Source organism: Balaenoptera musculus, chromosome 6 (assembly GCF_009873245.2).
Source record: "Balaenoptera musculus isolate JJ_BM4_2016_0621 chromosome 6, mBalMus1.pri.v3, whole genome shotgun sequence".
Lineage (NCBI taxonomy): Eukaryota > Metazoa > Chordata > Mammalia > Artiodactyla > Balaenopteridae > Balaenoptera > Balaenoptera musculus.
In genome coordinates, this window is record NC_045790.1 from 55,824,065 (window position 1) to 55,843,134 (window position 19,070).

Sequence of the window (19,070 nt, forward strand, 5' to 3'; positions counted from 1 at the left end):
AAAAATATTTTATGTTTTCTTTGTTTAAAATACACATGTTGGGTACCTACTCTGGATAGAACACAGTGCCAAGGGTTATAGGAAAACGTGAGAATTAGTGCCTCCCATTACCTCTAAAGGGGGTATAAGCCATATACAGAAATATCTACCATGGAAGTTTCAATGTGATAAATGTTATAGGGGAGCTCTAAAGAAAGGATTGTAGAAGTCTTTAAAAGGGAGAGAATTATTTCAGCAACCTTCTTTTTTTCTTTATTCATTCAGTAATATTTTTGGAATGACTATAACATGCCAGGCACTACTGATACAGTGGTGAACAAGATATCTCTACCTTCAAAATGTTATAATCTAGATAGTGTTGAGGTGATGTTGGAAATGCAGCTGAGTGGACACACAATTCTGGTACAGTGCATTGAATGTCATGATAGGGACAGAACATAGAAAACATCTCTTCAAAGCAGGTAATAAGGATGTCAAATGAATAATGTTGATGTTATTGCATCATTTTAGATTGTCTACTATTTTGAACACATTTTTCTTCCCATCCATAAATATGCCTGAGCTTATTACTTATATACATGATTTTAATTCACTTAAGATAAAATACTCCAAAAATATAACTTACCTACAAAAGAGTTTGTTGCATGATCAAATAAAGCACAATTTCACAATGTTCTCACTTTGAAGAAAGAAATATGTTTGTGATTGAACCTGACAGATTTAGAAAATTAAGGAAAAGTGGGTTGTGGAGAGACTGTTATAATGAATTACATAGCAATGAAAACAATCATTGTAATTTATCAACCAAGATGCTAGATAAATTAGCAATATATTTCTATTGCATTTATTGGATGGAAGTAAAAGCTGTGTATATATACAGATATACATAAAACAAATATACAGGATGAATTTTTAATAACTTAGATCACATAGCACATATGCAAATAGGTTAATAAAACAATATTTTAAAAAAATCAGAAAACTAGAGCATGGAAGGGGAGAAGGACCAGGTATCTCTGTTAACCAAGAATATTGGCATAGTTGTTAAGTTTAGTACCACTTTGGCTCTGAGCCTCCTGGAAATGAGAGCAAAGACTTACTCTTATCACAATGCAAAGAACATGCCAGTTGGTTCCAATTGTTTAATGATGGGAACTATTGCTTTGATTTAAATTGTGACAGCTGAAATTCTAAATTATATACATACTTAATTAGAAAGTTAAATATCAAATATGCATACCCTAAAATTTAGATTATGATTTTTTTGGTTAGTAAATGAAGTAAGGATTTGTAAAAAGCAATGTGTATTTAAAGTCTGCACTTCCTGTACTATATATTAGTATGTATTTTGCACTGTATTGCATTCAACTCTTGGATTACAAATAGATGGCTTTAGAGACCAAATCATGGGTATCAAGGGTAGACAAAAGGGTAAGACTTCAGCCACCTCCCCAGTAGAGCCACACCTGCTTCAGACTGTCTTCTGAAACAAGGTCACACTGCAGGAGTGTACTTTGGAAACCACTTACGGATAGTATTTCCCAGAATTACAATAGAAATCTTATCAGAAGAAAATGGAACTTCAATATTCTGATTATCTTTAAACAAGCTATACTGTTTGACTAAATAACACCAAAAAGTGAACTTTTGTATGATTACTAAGATGTAATAGATTTTTCTTTGAAACCTATTAAAAGGTATTTTATTTTGATTTTGCAACCAAGGTAAATTAAGTTTTAGAAAAGAATGGATTCTTATATAATTCATTCTAAAAATGGTTCTAGGAATATGAAATATAATCTTTGTTCTTAAAGGTACTCCTCGTCCACCAGAAGAAAGAAGACACGCAGACTCTTGCAATACTGCTGAATAAATATCAAGAGAGAGGAAGGCAGGCATACTATGAAAACACACGGGAGGGACATGTAACATGGAGATTGATCAGGAAGGAGAGAGGGGATTTCACAGAATTCTTTGTAGAGTAAATAAAACCTCTTAAATTGAGTCTTAAATGTTAAGTGGGAGTTAGCCGTGTGAAAATTGATGGGAACTTTTTAAAAATATACTTTTCTGTACGTTTGTTTAACAAGGAAAAATGATGAAGTAAATGTGTAGCAGAGCTAAGAAATGGAATGTTCAAAGGCTCAGATGTATAAAGGAGTCTGAGGAATTTTGAAAATGTTGCTATAGGACACTAAGTTGCAAGGTAAGGGTTGGTAAGAGAGGAAGCCAGGTTATTGAAGTTTTTACACATTATCCTAAAGAGGTTTTAAAAAAACTATACATTTCCATAATACCTTTAAAAAATTTGCAGTACTTACTATAGCATAATTTCGTAAATTATTTGTTGGGCTGTTTTTGAATGCCTATCTCCTTTAGCAGACTGTTAAGCCTCATGGGGGCAGAATCATGTCTGATTCACCATTCTCAACACATTATGCCTGGTGCATAATCATTGCTACAAAAATATTTGTTCAGTGATATAAATATATCTTGTAGACAGTGAAGAACCAATGAGGGATTTTAACACAGTACAAAGAATATATTGAATATTATAAGGGTGAATTTAAGCATCAGGGAGACAAGTTAAAATTCTATTTCAGTAGTCTAAGATGAGAATAAATTTTACATTTTTGGTTTGGGCATTTAGGTAAATGACAAGGCCTTTGCATGAACTAGGTCTTTAGAGAGAAAGTTGGGCCTGCATTTATGTATACATTTCTGTATAAGCAAGTGATGATCAATATATGGCCTATGAGAAATATTAGACATTCTTTACAGGAAGCCCTTTATCTAATAGAGGAGAAAATTGAGGCCTAGGAAGGGTCAATTTCAGTCAAGCCTTCTCATTGGACTTCACCTCCTTGTATAGTCAACTGGTTATTTCTGGCAGACAGAAGATGAAGTTCAGTGGGTTATTTATTAAATAATATTTATATTTTTTCATGACTATAAAGAAAAATAAAATGAAAAAGAATGCTGTATTTGTATCTGTCAGGACCTAGGCATTGAAACAGAAACCACTCTACATATTTCAAAAGAGGGAGGAGGGCAGTACAGTGAATTGGTCACAAAAGAATTTGAACAGTTAGAATAGAAAAAGGAGATGGGAGTGGCAGGTCTGAGAACAAAAAGTAATATTAGTGATTCCACAAGTCTACACTTGTTTCTGTGCTGTTAGAGATGCTGTTGTAGTCAGTCCTGGATTCAACAACAACAAAATATCACCTCTTTCAGGTCTGGTACTGTTGTAAAAAGAAATGACTCTACTCAGGCTGCCTGAGTCTGGATTGAATAATCTCAGCTCAGCTAATATTACAGCCATTCCAGGTACCAGCTGGTACCAGAAGCAGAATACTTCCCTCTTTTTTTTCTGCTTCTTATTTCCTCCCTGAACATTTTGTATTCTATTAGGATCACATTCCATATAGAATTTTGAATTCTTTTTAGTTTTCACCTAACATTTTGGATGGTCATTATATAGATATGAAATAATTAATAATTTCCCTAATTTTTGGTATTTAGATCAGTTCTAATTTTTGCTACCAAAAATAGTCTTTGGTAAACATCTTTGTTTGTAAGAATTGTTTCAAGTTTCAGATAATTTTTTAGGAGAGGGTCTCAGAGGTATAAAAAACAGTTGCAAAGGCTGTTTATATTTTTAAGACTACTTTGTTACTTACCAAAAGTTGTTAAGATTCCAAAGGTTTATATCTAATATGTATTCCAGAGTTTCATAAATTACTATAAATTATAATAAATTATTAAAAATTAAAAAATATATTTTTTCTTTCTTTTCTCCACACCCTTTTCTCTCTTTCTTCCTCTCTGCCTATGTCTATTTTATTTTATTTACTAATTTGATATTTTCTTAGTGTTCAGTCTTCTTTACAATGCCTTTTTTAGTGGAGGGACCTTATAGGTCTCTAGTTCCTTATATCTTAACCAAGTTTATCCTAATGACTTGAGTTTATATTTTTTTCTAGTATTTGCCTATAAAATTTACATTTCAAATGTTTTAAACTGTCTGACTGTTCCGAATGTTAGAGCTCATTTGTTATCAATTCATAAAAATGATTTTTTTTGTATTAAGAAAAGAACACTTTTCAAGGCCAGTAATTATAATGATGGGTATTCTTGCCTTTCGTAGGAGACTGAGTTACTCTAATGCCATTTGATTGGATATATTTTTGGAGGTGGTGGAAGGGATGCTAAAGCTGCAGAAAACAAATTCCGCCTAATAGCTTGGCTTTCATCCCAGAACTGCAAGGGAATACCCCCAATCAAATTTCAAACACATCTTATGGCTAGATGCTGTTGTATAATAGGTAACATTCCCTGCCTGTTAATACAATTCAAAGTAGGATAAACCAGTCTTCAGTTATATTATAAAATGTTTTGCTAATTCTATTTCCTATACCTATCACTGACAAGTGTCTTTTTTTTTTTCCTTCTGGAAACAGTATGAAACCATGCTTATTTTGACAGACATGTTAGACTTGGTTTTACCTATGTAAAATTGGGTAAAATGTTATGACTTGGAATCAGGAGTTTTTAGTCATTTCAGTTTGCAGTAGAAAGGTTTTTTCCTTCAGTTTAAAGGTTTTTGACTGACCTTTTATAGAGACTATATTTGAACCAGCAAAAGAAGTTAAATCAATTTCATAATTTAGGACAATAGGAACGGGTGACAATTTAATAACTACTTTAATGTTTTATAGATGGTAGATGCCATGGTCTTTTGAAATGTATAAACCTGTTAATAGCAACTGTTAAGTAATATACTGTCATGGGAAATTGGAATCCTCAAATATTGGATGCTGTTATGAATATAGAGGGTGAAGGCAGAAACTGTGGATAATATTCAGTGATCAGAATATTGAACTGGAATATTGAAATCAATAAGGAAAGAGAGTAAAATATTACTCTAAAACTTCCTAAATATATTTCACAATCACACAGAGCTGATAGAGTGTGAAGCTAAGAAATTTAAAACTGGAAATGATCCTGGAAATTATATATAGTTTCCATCCCCTATTTTTCCCAGAGAAGAAACTAAAGGTCCATAAGATTATCAAATAATTTCTCCAGAGAAGTAAGATCCATTGGAGAAAAAATAATATCCTGAGAAAAGAGCCAGTTTAAGGATTAAGAATAGTAGAGTTCTGAGGCATATGATGAGGGTTCAGCTATATACTAAAAAGCTTAATCATTAAAGCTTAGTCAAATATATTTGGGATGGGTATTTTAATGGAACTAGGAGATTAAGAAATTGAGCCCTTATGACTGTTCTTGTTTGGAAGTGAGATAGGCAAGCCATATAAAATAGGTGTTTCCCATACTACCCTTTCCAGGTATTAATAAAGAGGATATTAAGGGAACAATATTGGTAGGGGAAAAATAACAGCCCTCTCCCAGAAATTTGAGAATAATTACCAAAATGTAAAACTCATCCTTTGTCCTAGCAGTTCCACTTCTATAAATCTAATCAACAGGTATACCTGCATAAGTGAGTAAAAACCTATATGAATAACATTCTCTGACCCATTTGTGTAACTACAACATTAAAAACACTAATTTCCATTGATAGGAAAAGTAGTTAATTATTATATAGATGCACAATCCTTAAACAAAATGTGTAGAATTTATGCCCACGACCATTGGAAGAGTCCTAAAATTTATTGACAAGTAAATAAAGTCAGGTGAAACTCACTGCATACAATATGATCTTATTTGCTTTTTAAAAAGGAAGTGTGCCTGTGAATGGCTATCCTTGTAGGAGAGACTATGTACATGCCTGGATAGTTGGAGAAAATCTCTAGACATGCACATAACAAATGAGATACAGCTGTTTCTTTTAGGGCTGCAGTGCGGGGGTGAAAAGGTTAATTGTTATTACAAACCATTTTTGCTGTTTGAATTGTTTGTGCATATGCGTTACCTTTTTAATTACAAAAATTAAAGATAGTTAAAGTAATCTCACAATCTATGACCTGAGCCATCTCAGCATAATCACAGAAATTTTAGCCTCTGTCAATTTTTTAAAAATTGCTGACACGTTCATAAATGATGTTCCACCTACAACTCTTACATCTCGAAGTACTGCCTTCTGTCTTGCTAGGGGCTGTCCTGTGGCCTGCTACATTCTGGCCCCCCTGGGCAGTATGGATAGGGACATAACAACTCATGAATGTGGTCTGGTGATTCTCTGCATAGAGACATTGCTAGAGATCACTGTGCTGGGTTAAGACACTGTCAACAGGAGGCATAGATGCTACCTCTGCTCAAATCTTGTGTTCCATCTTGAGCATAATTAAACCTACTATAGGACAAATAATTATCATAAGCTCTATCATCAAGGATGACTCTAGCAAATAAGTTGAAGTCCCAGAAACTGGATTGCATCCACTGGGACAGTCACAAGACCCAATCCAGGACAAGGGTGGGTTTCCTTTTCTTTCTAGAGAAGATAGGAATGCCTCACCCTGTGACTAACTTGGACCTGTGTTACGGTCACTTTGCTCTGTGAGGATACTGCTGCTTCTCTAATGTAAGGATCTTTTTCCTCCATGAAGGAGAATTGCCACTTCTCTCTCTCTTGTCACTAGAGCACTGAAAGAAAATAGATCTCCTGCCATAAATCTGTAGTGGCCCTCTTCCACTCAGGCATGCTATTTTTGTCAGAAGAGTGGAAGTGGGAGAGAGGAAAGATGAATTGACTGATCTAGAGTTGATGGTGGTGGAGATTTAAATACAATACATTATGGGATTCTTGGATGGATAGAGACAGGAGGAAAAGCTGTAAAACTTGACAGACGGAGGAGTCAAACACGATCAAGTAGAAAGAAAGATAATGGAAGAATGAGGCTATCAGTGTCAAAAATAATAGGTTTGGGTCAGTAAGATAGTAGAGTTGAAGGTGTCAACATGACAGCAGTTTTTGTTGATGGTAAAGTTGAGAGTATAGAGACCAAAGTAGGTGTTCAAAAGAGTGATGTGAGAGGTCATGGATGTTTAGGGAATTCAGAAATTTTGCAGCTGATTGTTGAAATTGCCCAAGTTCATAATAAGGAGAAAAAGACTTGGTTTCATTTTCTTGAACCAGGTAAGGAAGTGATCTATTAGTCAATAGAAAACACAACAAAAAGTGTTAGGTTAGGCCTAATACCAGCTGAAGACATTAGTATGGAATGGTCTACATGCACCAATTTGGAGTTACACAAAGAACACCACCACCTCAAAACACCATTGGCAAGGTGAATGTGAGGGTGAACCTCTTGCAATTACTGCAAGAGGCTGTACTCAGGAAAAGAGCCAGTCATGAATGTAATCAAGATGAAAGATCAGTCCTTTGAAGAAGCGAAATACAGAGGTGGTGTTTGCCTTAAGGACTCCAAAGGATCTGATAGAGAAACTGGTGGCTCTGGCATGCAAAGTAGAAAATTAAGGTGGAAAGGATATGTGGAAAAAGAGTCCTTGGAGAAGTAATCAAAGCTGGTGGACCTGAAAAGCAGCATGTTCCCATCCTAAGGATTCTGAATCGAAGTCCATAAAGTTGTTTTTGACTAGTTCTTCTGGGGTTAAGTTGTTACCTTTGAAAATTTAGCTTATGCCAAACCCCAAGGTGAAATAGTCTGGAAGCAGTAACAAGAAGCAAGGGAAATGAATCAGTGGCATATGTGCAATTTTAGTTATAGAAGTGTATCACAGTCTCCATGCTATCAGAAGAGAGCTAGAGTTCGGTTTACGAAAGGCAAGTTTAAAAATGTTCGGCTAGCAGTTGAAGAATAAAAGTTAGTGTCAAAGAGACTAAGGCCATAAAAAGCTGTATAAAATGGGCAGTGATGCGGGGGAATAAATAACCTTTAGATGGAGAGGTAGAGGTGGAGAAGAAACTCGTATTTGGCCACTTGTGGCAGAGGCACTCCCCCTTTGCACAACTGATTTCACAGCAGCTGTGACGGACAGTTTTATGTGCATTGCCAGCATCCCACCTAAAGCACACTCCATGGAATATTTCTGCTTTTCTGCTTCAGGCTTTCTGTAAGTCACAAAGTCTCTCAGCCCAGAGATGTAACTGTGTTTATGGGTGGGGGTGGAAGTTAATGCTCCCAAAGACCATCTTCAACTAATGGGGGAGTAAGATCTGTAGATAATTTCACCAGCCTCCCTTTCCTTCAAGGTGACCATTCTGAGATGATTCCTCTACAAAATTCCTCAAGAGTCTCCACAAATCTCCAAATACATTGATTTCCAGTTGCTCAGATCAGCAACCAGCTCAATGAGGCACATTTTATTGGCTTTCAACTTTCCCAATCCCTCACTTTTGCTTCCTGAAATTAACTCCTAAGTTTTCTACACCTAATCATCATGTCAGGCTCTGCTTTAAGAAATCCAAATTAAGACAGTACTTTATTTCCTTTCTCAACAAACAGCTTAGCAATGGGAATTTGTGGATAACAAAGAATTTTTGGAAAAGAAAACTGTAGTGAACATTCTAGGGAAATTGATTAGCAGTGGGTTATAGCAAAGAGCAGCTTTGTATTTGCATTTATAATTAGGCAATTCCTTGGGTCAGTTTTCTCTTCTTTCATGTGTGATTCACTTAGATTTTGTTGCTCTGAGATTGTTACCGATGGAATCTCTCCTGTCTATCCTCATCAATTCTTGGAAACATTCAAGGCACTAGAATTAAAGGGCAGATAATGGTGGATAACTTGATAAGGCATAGAAAAGTTTTGAAGAACAACAGGAGGGAGTTGGGAGGGACCAGGAGACAGTTCAGTGAGTCATTCTCTCTTCTTTGCTCCTTTTTTTTTTTTTTTTTTATAAACATCTTTATTGAAGTATAATTGCCTTACAATAGTGTGTTAGCTTCTGCTTTATAACAAAGTGAATCAGTTATACATATACAATATGTTCCCATTTCTCTTCCCTCTTGCATCTCCCTCCCTCCCACCCTCCCCATCCCACCCCTCTAGGTGGTCACAAAGCACCGAGCTGATCTCCCTGTGCTATGTGGCTGCTTCCCACTAGCTATCTATTTTACATTTGGTAGTGTATATATGTCCATGACACTCTCTTATCCTGTCCCATCTCACCCCACCCCCTCCCCATATCCTCAAGTCCATTCTCTAGTAGGTCTGTGTCTTTATTCCCGTCTTGCCACTAGGTTCTTCATGGCCTTTTTTTTTTTCCCTTAGATTCCGTATATATGTGTTAGCATACTGTATTTGTTTTTCTCTTTCTGACTTACTTCACTCTGTATGACAGACTCTAACTCCATCCACCTCATTACAAATACCTCCATTTCATTTCTTTTTATGGCTGAGTAATATTCCATTGTATATATGTGCCACATCTTCTTTATCCATTCATCTGTCGATGGACATTTAGGTTGCTTCCAGGTCCTGGCTATTGTAAATAGAGCTGCAATGAACATTGTGGTACATGACACTTTTTGACCTATGGTTTTCTCAGGGTATATACCCAGTAGTGGGATTGCTGGGTCGTATGGTAGTTCTATTTGTAGTTTTTTAAGGAACCTCCATACTGTTCTCCATAGTGGCTGTATCAATTTACATTCCCACCAACAGTGCAAGAGTGTTCCCTTTCCTCCACACCCTCTCCAGCATTTATTGTTTCTAGATTTTTTGATGATGGCCATTCTGACCGGTGTGAGATGATATCTCATTGTAGTTTTGATTTGCATTTCTCTAATGATTAATGATGTTGAGCATTCTTTCATGTGTCTGTAGGCCATCTGTATATCTTCTTTGGAGAAATGTCTATTTAGGTCTTCTGCCCATTTTTGGATTGGGTTGTTCGTTTTTTTGTTATTGAGCTGCATGAGCTGCTTGTAAATCTTGGAGATTAATCCTTTGTCAGTTGCTTCATTTGCAAATATTTTCTCCCATTCTGATGGTTGTCTTTTGGTCTTGTTTATGGTTTCCTTTGCTGTGCAAAAGCTTTTAAGTTTCATTAGGTCCCATTTGTTTATTTGTGTTCTTATTTCCATTTCTCTGGGAGCTGGGTCAAAAAGAATCTTGCTGTGATGTATGTCATAGAGTGTTCTGCCTATGTTTTCCTCTAAGAGTTTGATAGTGTCTGGCCTTACACTTAGGTCTTTAATCCATTTGGAGTTTATTTTTGTGCATGGTGTCAGGGAGTGTTCTAATTTCATACTTTTACATGTAGCTGTCCAATTTTCCCAGCACCACTTATTGAAGAGGCTGTCTTTTCTCCACTGTATATGCTTGCCTCCTTTATCAAAGATAAGGTGACCATATGTGTGTGTGTTTATCTCTGGGCTTTCTATCCTGTTCCATTGATCTATATTTCTGTTTTTGTGCCAGTACCAAACTGTCTTGATTACTGAAGCTTTGTAGTATAGTCTGAAGTCAGGGAGCCTGATTCCCCCAGCTCCATTTTTCGTTCTCAAGATTGCTTTGGCTATTCGGGGTCTTTTGTGTTTCCATACAAATTGTGAAATTTTTTGTTCTAGTTCTGTGAAAAATGCCAGTGGTAGTTTGATAGGGATTGCATTGAATCTGTAGATTGCTTTGGGTAGTAGAGTCATTTTCACAATGTTGATTCTTCCAATCCAGGAACATGGTATATCTCTCCATCTATTTGTATCGTCTTTAATTTCTTTCATCAGTGTCTTATAATTTTCTGCATACAGATCTTTTGTCTCCTTAGGTAGGTTTATTCCTAGATATCTTATTCTTTTTGTTGCAATGGTAAACGGGAGTGTTTTCTTAATTTCACTTTCAGATTTTTCGTCATTAGTGTATAGAAATGCAAGCGATTTCTGTGCATTAATTTTGTATCCTGCTACTTTACCAAATTCATTGATTAGCTCTAGGAGTTTTCTGGTAGCATCTTTAGGATTCTCTATGTATAGTATCATGTCATCTGCAAATAGTGACAGCTTTACTTCTTCTTTTCCGATTTGGATTCCTTTTATTTCTTTGTCTTCTCTGATTGCTGTGGCTAACACTTCCAAAACTATGTTGAATAACAGTGGTGAGAGTGGGCAACCTTGTCTTGTTCCTGATCTTAGTGGAAATGTTTTCAGTTTTTCACCATTGAGGACAATGTTAGCTGTGGGTTTGTCATATATGGCCTTTATTATGTTGAGGAAAGTTCCCTCTATGCCTACTTTCTGCAGGGCTTTTATCATAAATGGGTGTTGAATTTTGTCGAAAGCTTTCTCTGCATCTATTGAGATAATCATATGGTTTTTCTCCTTCAATTTGTTAATATGGTGTATCACATTGATTGATTTGCGTATATTGAAGAATCCTTGCATTCCTGGGATAAACCCCACTTGGTCATGGTGTATGATCCTTTTAATGTGCTGTTGGATTCTGTTTGCGAGTATTTTGTTGAGGATTTTTGCATCTATGTTCATCAGTGATATTGGCCTGTAGTTTTCTTTCTTTGTGACATCTTTGTCTGGTTTTGGTATCAGGGTGATGGTGGCCTCGTAGAATGAGTTTGGGAGTGTTCCTCCCTCTGCAATATTTTGGAAGAGTTTGAGAAGGATAGGTGTTAGCTCTTCTCTAAATGTTTGATAGAATTCACCTGTGAAGCCATCTGGTCCTGGGCTTTGTTTGTTGGAAGGTTTTTAATCACAGTTTCAATTTCAGTGCTTGTGATTGGTCTGTTCATATTTTCTATTTCTTCCTGGTTCAGTCTCGGCAGTTTGTGCATTTCTAAGAATCTTTGCTCCTTTATCCTAACATTTTATAAGTTATTTTTTTCTTAAGGGAAAAAAAAAACCAAAAAAAAAAGAAACTAGTCTCTTGGTCTCTCCAAGTGTAGTGGAGAATTCCCAAGAGTAATCAGACAGTTTCTGTGAAGAACACAGAGAACATAAAGGTGAAGTTGGCTTTATCTAGATCTAAAGATTTACTCTTTCCTTAATCCAGAGAATGGTCGTAAACTGATGAATACGGACATGGTCCTCAGAGGACTAAACCTACCTAATGATCTCTGGCTGATGCTCAGTAATTCTGAGTCACTTTGTTTTCTGGCTTCATGCTCCAAAGTGCACCTAATCTCTCCTGGAATCAGTTCTGCTACCTTCTTAATACGGCCCCTTTCTCTTGGCGGGGAAGAAGAGGAGAGGATGAAGCTGGCGATTAATTTGGACTAAACACAAATTAAAATCTCCATTTCCCCAACTTTCCCATTCCCCCTTTCCCTTCAGCTAAAATCTAAGCCTTTGTGAGAATCAACTCCTGAAACTAAAGCCTAATCAGGGATTAGAGGATGTTAGCTCTGCATGTAGAGGTCCACCAGAGTTAGTTGACACACCATTGCATGTATTCAACTGCTATTTAAAAAATTCTTACATTAATTAAGTATACATAGTTAAGAATTAGGAGCTCCAGGTGAGAACAACTAGCTATAATTTCATATAATTAATAAAATATTTTTTTTTGAATTGAGCAAAGACCATAGAATTTGAATTTGCTGTAATTGTGTTATACATGAAGATGCTTGTAGAAAATGTTCAGAAGCAGATTATCACATGCAAATTTTTTTTTCTTATTTTCCTTTGTGATTTACTGGTTATGTGTTCACAGTTAGTTGCTACCCAGAGTTTGATGCACATTAGCAGTGTCTTAAAGATCATTTGCGGGGCTTCCCTGGTGGCGCAGTGGTTGAGAGTCTGCCTGCCAATGCAGGGGACACGGGTTCGAGCCCTGGTCTGGGAAGATGCCACATGCCGCGGGGCAGCTGGGCCCGTGAGCCACAACTACTGAGCCTGCGCGTCTGGAGCCTGTGCTCCGCGACAAGAGAGGCCGCGATAGTGAGAGGCCCGCGCACCGCCATGAAGAGTGGACCCCACTTGCCGCAACTAGAGAAAGCCCTCGCACAGAAACGAAGACCCAACACAGCCATAAATAAATAAATTAATTAATTAATTTAAAAAAATCTTAGATTATGAGTTTCTTTAAAAAAAAAAAAAAAGATCATTTGCATTTCCCCACTGAGATATTGTGCTTCTTTCCCCCCATGCAGACTCTAATTATGCTGAAACCTTTTGTCTGTGACTTTGGCAGTTCTCCTGGAGTGCACACACCTCCCAGCATTCTATAGATGTTGCTCAAAGTTAATATAGTGGGAAAGGATGCCTGGTTTTGTTCACAATCTGGAAATCACTAGTGAGAATCTCAGTGCCACCACTTTTTCCTTTGTCTTTAGAATTTGCACAGGTTATTCAAATCCTCTGTGTGATGCCTGGTGCCAGGGACACCACATGGTCAGTGGTTTATGATGAGACTCTAAGCTGTGTTTTTAGGTCTTTCAGATGGTTGACTTTTCAAGGCTTTCATAGAACAGCTGAGCCCTCATTGGTGGTGCCTGGGCCCCATGGGTTCCCATTTTCAAGTACTTAAGCTCCTATAGTGATTGATGCCATAGATGAAAATACATCAGTAGGCCTGATAGAAGAAGTAGAAAATGTACATTTCTCCATTTAATAGCTGTGTGGCAGAGAGTATCTACTTCTGTGTGTGATTGATAGCTAAGGTCTGTATAGAGAGTAAATGAGTCCTTAAATCTAAAAGGAGACCTCCTTTTACATATGTGCTTCAGTTTCATTTTACATTTGTGCTTCAGTCAACTAATGTGTGAGTTTCTACAGCCTCCCAGGCTTGTAATGAGCATGAAATAGTCTAATTTAAATTTTGTTTACCTCTTTTTACAAGCTTTGCCAATGTTGAAGTTTGTTTTCTGAGAGCTCTGAGAAGGCTCATAAAATGTTTTGCCATCCACAGCTATAGCTCTGCCTTTCCTCACCCTCAATAACCCTTCAGATTAATCTGAATTACTATGACTGTAAATACATCTTTATCTCGTGATTGATTACAATCTTGGAGAAATGCATTACTGAAATTTACATGCAACTACATCGCTATTAATACACTATCACAAACAAATAGCATATTGTTCCTTGTATAGTACCAAGGGATAAAAAAATAAATTGCCAGGATACATCTCTTGGTAAAAAAGAAAATGATCTGTTATTGTTTTTCCTCTATTGCTTTACCTCCTCCTTGTCTTCTGTATTTTTAAACTTATTAATAAGTCTACATTAAGTCTGTGTTAATAAGTCTACAAATGTTGGTTAAGTCTACAATTATTTGAAAAATATCTTGATTTGCAAATTACTACTTGTTAGAAAATGTATGGTTGACCCTCTGTATCCTCAGGTTCTGCATCCACAGTTGGTTGAATCCATAGATGCAAAAGCCATGGATACGGAGGACTAACTGTACTATGCCATTTTATATAGGGGACTTGAGCATCTGTAGGTTTTGGGTTCTGGAACCAGCCTCTGCAGATACTCAGGGACAACTGTACAAGAAAGAGACATGCACTATAAATATATTATTAGTATGTTTATTTCTTATTTGCAATGAATGTGTCAGGTAAGAGGGGATGAGTTTTGTTTTGTTTTTTTTAACTCACTAGTCAAAGTTGCTCTGAAGAAAAGTTGTATTCTACAGTACTGTAGCTTCTGAGAGGGTACCAAAGGAGTCAGTGTTGTTTTTTCTTCAGGAGGCCCCGGAGCATGGTAGTATCTTTATGTCTTTAGTGTAGCCTAGGGTCTGGTGTTAAAAGTTCGCAGTTCTGAAAATGAGACTTTAGCACCATATCCAGAGATGATTAAAAAATAAATCATTGGTAAAAACCATTAATCACAATTACATGCTATGAGTCAATCATATGATTATGAAATTATGAATGAGAAACTATTTCCAGAAACAAACAGTATAATTCTCTATCACCTCATGCCCCAGCTCTTCTACTGATACTGATGTATGTTATAAACTGATTTGAAATAAGAAAGTTGATTTCTTAGGCCATATTTAGAGGAAGTCTCATATGACTTGTAGGACTATGATGGTGAATTCTTGGTGAGACTCAATGAAATCTACAGCAGATATTCTGACTCCAATGACAGCTTGACCTATCTCTCAGATGATTCGAAAACCCTTACCTGAACAGTGGTGAATTCACATGGCCGAATTTTGCTTCTAGAACTGTGCTTAACATCTTTAATATGACTAGATAATCCGTCGTAATGGGGAACTTTCTATCTTTCTCTTTTTGCCATATATCTATTTTTCCACTGAAGCTTTGTAGTGTACTAAACATTGTTATCCACATGTTCCTCTTCCAGACCATATTTAAAGACATTGCTAGAATCCTCTTTTAATGGCTCAATTTAATATATTTATTGACTACCTATTGTGCTTCATTCACTGGGTTTCATATCGACAAGCAAGCAATGTTTGATATAAATGAATCAGAAAGACATTAAATTCTCTCTAAATTTTGATCCAGGGAATTGTGTCAGCTAATATTAGTTGTTTGTACAATATCCATTCTCTCTGTATTTTTAACTAACAAATTCCAATTTGTCCTGTGTGTCAGTGTTCCCAGTGAAAAAAATCTATTTCTCAAAATTATTTGCAGTAAGAGTGTCCATGTGGCTCAGCTGCGGCCCATGAGCAACAAACTAGAATTTGCTGAGATTTCTAAGAAAGTTTTGTTTCTTCCTTATCATTTCCTTCTCTCTTTTGCATGGAAAACTGATGAGCCACTGATCCCAAACTAAGAATACTTCTTTCCAGAATTTTTACCACATGGAAAAAAAAAAAATATGTGTTTGCTTATATGTCTGTTTGTATTTTAATTTACCCGTGGGCCAAACTATTCCACACTATAGTTGGTTCCAAGAGATATTTGTAGATATTATCAGGATAAAGCAAATTGGTGGTGTCCCCTTGCTAAGTAAGAGTTAATGAAAATATGCTGAGCTAAAAAATTAAAAATTATTTTGACTGCATAACTTCATAGATATTCTAATATGTTAAGATGCATTTCTATTCTTTAGGAGTGGTCTCTAGTAGAACATTGCAAACTAATTTGATCAGGGAATCCATTTTCAAAGAGTTTTAGCTGTGACTAGTGTCCCATGGAATAATGGTACTAATGTAGAGAAATATACATACAAACATAAATTAAATATGATAAAGAGAATGAGATAAATGCAAATAATCCTTTTGTTAAATAACGAAAGAACTTTGCTCAGCTTGAGGTTCTGAGAGACCTTTTAGAAGACATGACTACTGAACTGAGTTATTTTTCATTTATTTTTCTACATTCAGTCCTCTATTTACACTAATTTGTGCAAGTCTCTCTTTGTCAATATGTATTTTATAACTTACCTTTGAATAATTCTCCAATTAAAAACTATATCCCTGAATGGAAAAACAATTGCACCTGGATCAAAATAAATAAATAAACTGGGAATTACAATAAGCTTTAGTTTTACAAGCTCTGTGCTATAACTAGCTGAACTAATTGCCTGTAAACTGGGTTTTACTAAGGTCTATGTGTACAGTGTAAATAGCCCTTTCAAAATCATGTTAAAAATATCTACAGGAAATGACCTCTAAGGTCATTTCTTTGCTGTGCATCTTCATAGTGGGCTACAGGCAGTCAGGGGAAGAAAGAGGTCCCCACCCTTCATTCCTCAATCAGGACCCTTCAGAGTAGAGTCTTTGAAACATCTCCTGACATTCAGCTCCTGGTCCGGCACCACATACAGGCTGTGTATGAAGAGGGAATCTATGGGAACCACCCTGGTGTGGGAGTTCCCTCTGCTTAATCATCCTAGAAGTCTGTTCATAGTTAAAGTGAGACAGTAAACTATGCCTCTACTGCAGTTCAGTTTCTTAGCATTTCTCCTTTTAATTGTCCAAAACTTAAACTTTACAAAAGGTAAAGAAAAGAGAGATGCAGCTATTCCCTGAACTAGAAAAAAAAAATTAGGTTATTTGATTTGTTTTTTCCTAGGAAGATACAAGGCAGAGTTTGAGTTTTAAAACATGATTATATATCTGAAGAACATTTTTCTATTTTTCAACTTTTATAAACTAATGTAAAACAAAATAAAATTTATTTTGTGGTTGAAATGTAGGAACTTTAGAAATTTTGCTTCTAAGCCCTAAAGCCAACCCGTGATGTTGGCTGTTACCTTCTATATTCAAGGTGCATTTTGGTCACTAGGAAGGAAACATGCTTTTCAAAAAGAGGATGCTGTCAGACTACACATCTGGGTGTTGATGAATCTTTTAAAATGATTGTCTGATCTGATGAGTACTCAAAAGTGGGAAGTGGTTGTAGTCCTAGAACATTTAAATACTGGTTGCTGTTAAGCAAATGATGGGTGATAATTCTCTGTGCCTCAGATGTAGTACAAATCACTAAAGACACATTGCTTTATCCTATTACTTAGAGGTATTTAAGTCATATCATCATTTAAAATGTGTTTTTAAGGAGACTTTTGAAGAAAAAAGGCAGAAATGAAAAAACATTCTATTAAGTAGTATTCTGATACTCTCTTACATTATTTTTGCTTCTCTTTAGATGGTGCATTTTTTGTCTTCTCATTTATATAGACTTCTTTTAAAAGAGTAACGTATTTTAGACCATTTTATGAAACTCTGTTCCTGTCACAATTTTATCTTCAGCAATTTTATTTCCAGGGCCAACCATAGATAATAGTATTTTCAAGGTATGTTTATGATACGCTAAAGACATTTATTTCAGTCTTACCTTCTATACAAAAGTATATAAATATGTAGAAAAAGCATATTTATAAAGTAGGTGAAGACAGTTACTGTTCCATATAAACAATAGTTTTATTGATTGCTTTTTTTTTTTTTTTTTTTTAGCGAAGCTAAGCATTTATTCACATTTTCCGGTACACATTTATGTCTAAGAAGAACCAAATGGGGATACATTTCCTTAATCTTTGTTGTTTTTTTTGTATTTATTTGTTTATTTTTTCTTTTCTTAAAAATTTTTATTGGGGTGTAGTTGATTTACAATGTTGTGTTAGTTTCAGGTGTATAGTAAAGTGAATCTGTTATACATATACCTTTATCCACTCTTTTTTAGATTCTTTTCCCATGTAGACCATTACAGAGTATTGAATAGAGTTCCCTGTGCTCTTCCCTGTCCTTATTAGTTATCTATTTTATATATAGTAGTGTGTATGTGTCAATCCTAATCTCCCAATTTATCCCTTCCTCCCCCCTTACCTCCTGGTAACCATAAGTTAATTTTCTACATCTGTAACTCTATTTCTGTTTTGTAGATAAGTTCATTTGTACCTTTTTTTTAGATTCCACATATAAGTGATATCATATGATATTTGTCTTTCTCTGTCTGACTGACTTCACTCAGTATGACAATCTCTAGGTCCACCCATGTTACTGCAAATGGCATTATTTCGTTCTTTTCTGTGGCTGAGTAATATTCCATTGTATATATGTATCACATCTTCTTTATTCATTCCTCTGTTGATGGACATTTAGATTGCTTCCACGTCCTGGCTATTGTAAATAGTGCTGCAATGAACATTGGGGTACATGTATATTTTAGAATTATGGTTTTCTTTGGATATATGCCCAGGAGTGGGATTGCTGGATCATGTGGTAGCTCTATTTTTAGTTTTCTAAGGAACCTCCATACTGTTCTTCATAGTGGCTATACCAATGTACATTCCCACCAACAGTATAGGAGGTTTCCCATTTCTCCACACCCTCTCCAGAATTTATTGTTTGCAGATTTTTTTTTTTTTTTTTTTTTTTCTGTAGGGGTAGAAAGAAGAGCCTGGGTGTTTGCAGATTTTTTGATGACAGCCATTCTGACCGGTGTGAGGTGATACCTCATTGTAGTTTTTTTTTTTTTTTAAACTTCTTTTCTTTTTTTTTTTAATTAATTAACTTATTTATTTATTTTTGGCTGCGTTGCGTCATTGTTGCTGCGTGCGGGCTTTCTAGTTGCGGTGAACAGGGGCTACTATTTGTTGCAGAGCACAGGCTTCTCACTGCGGTGGCTTCTATTGTCGCGGAGCACGGGCTCTAGGCACGTGAGCTCAGTAGTTGTGGCTCACAGGCACTAGAGCGCAGGCTCAGTAGTTGTGGTGCATGGGCTTAGTTGTTCCACAGCATGTGGGATCTTCCCAGACCAGG

The 19,070-nt window shown here is 36.0% G+C and overlaps 1 protein-coding gene across 1 annotated transcript in view; it reads left to right on the plus strand.

Annotated features, from left to right (window-relative positions):
- The window catches only part of PTPRD (protein tyrosine phosphatase receptor type D), a 2,174,486-nt gene that overhangs the window by 52,571 nt on the left and 2,102,845 nt on the right, over window positions 1-19,070 (plus strand). The gene's annotated exons all lie outside the window — the stretch shown is intronic.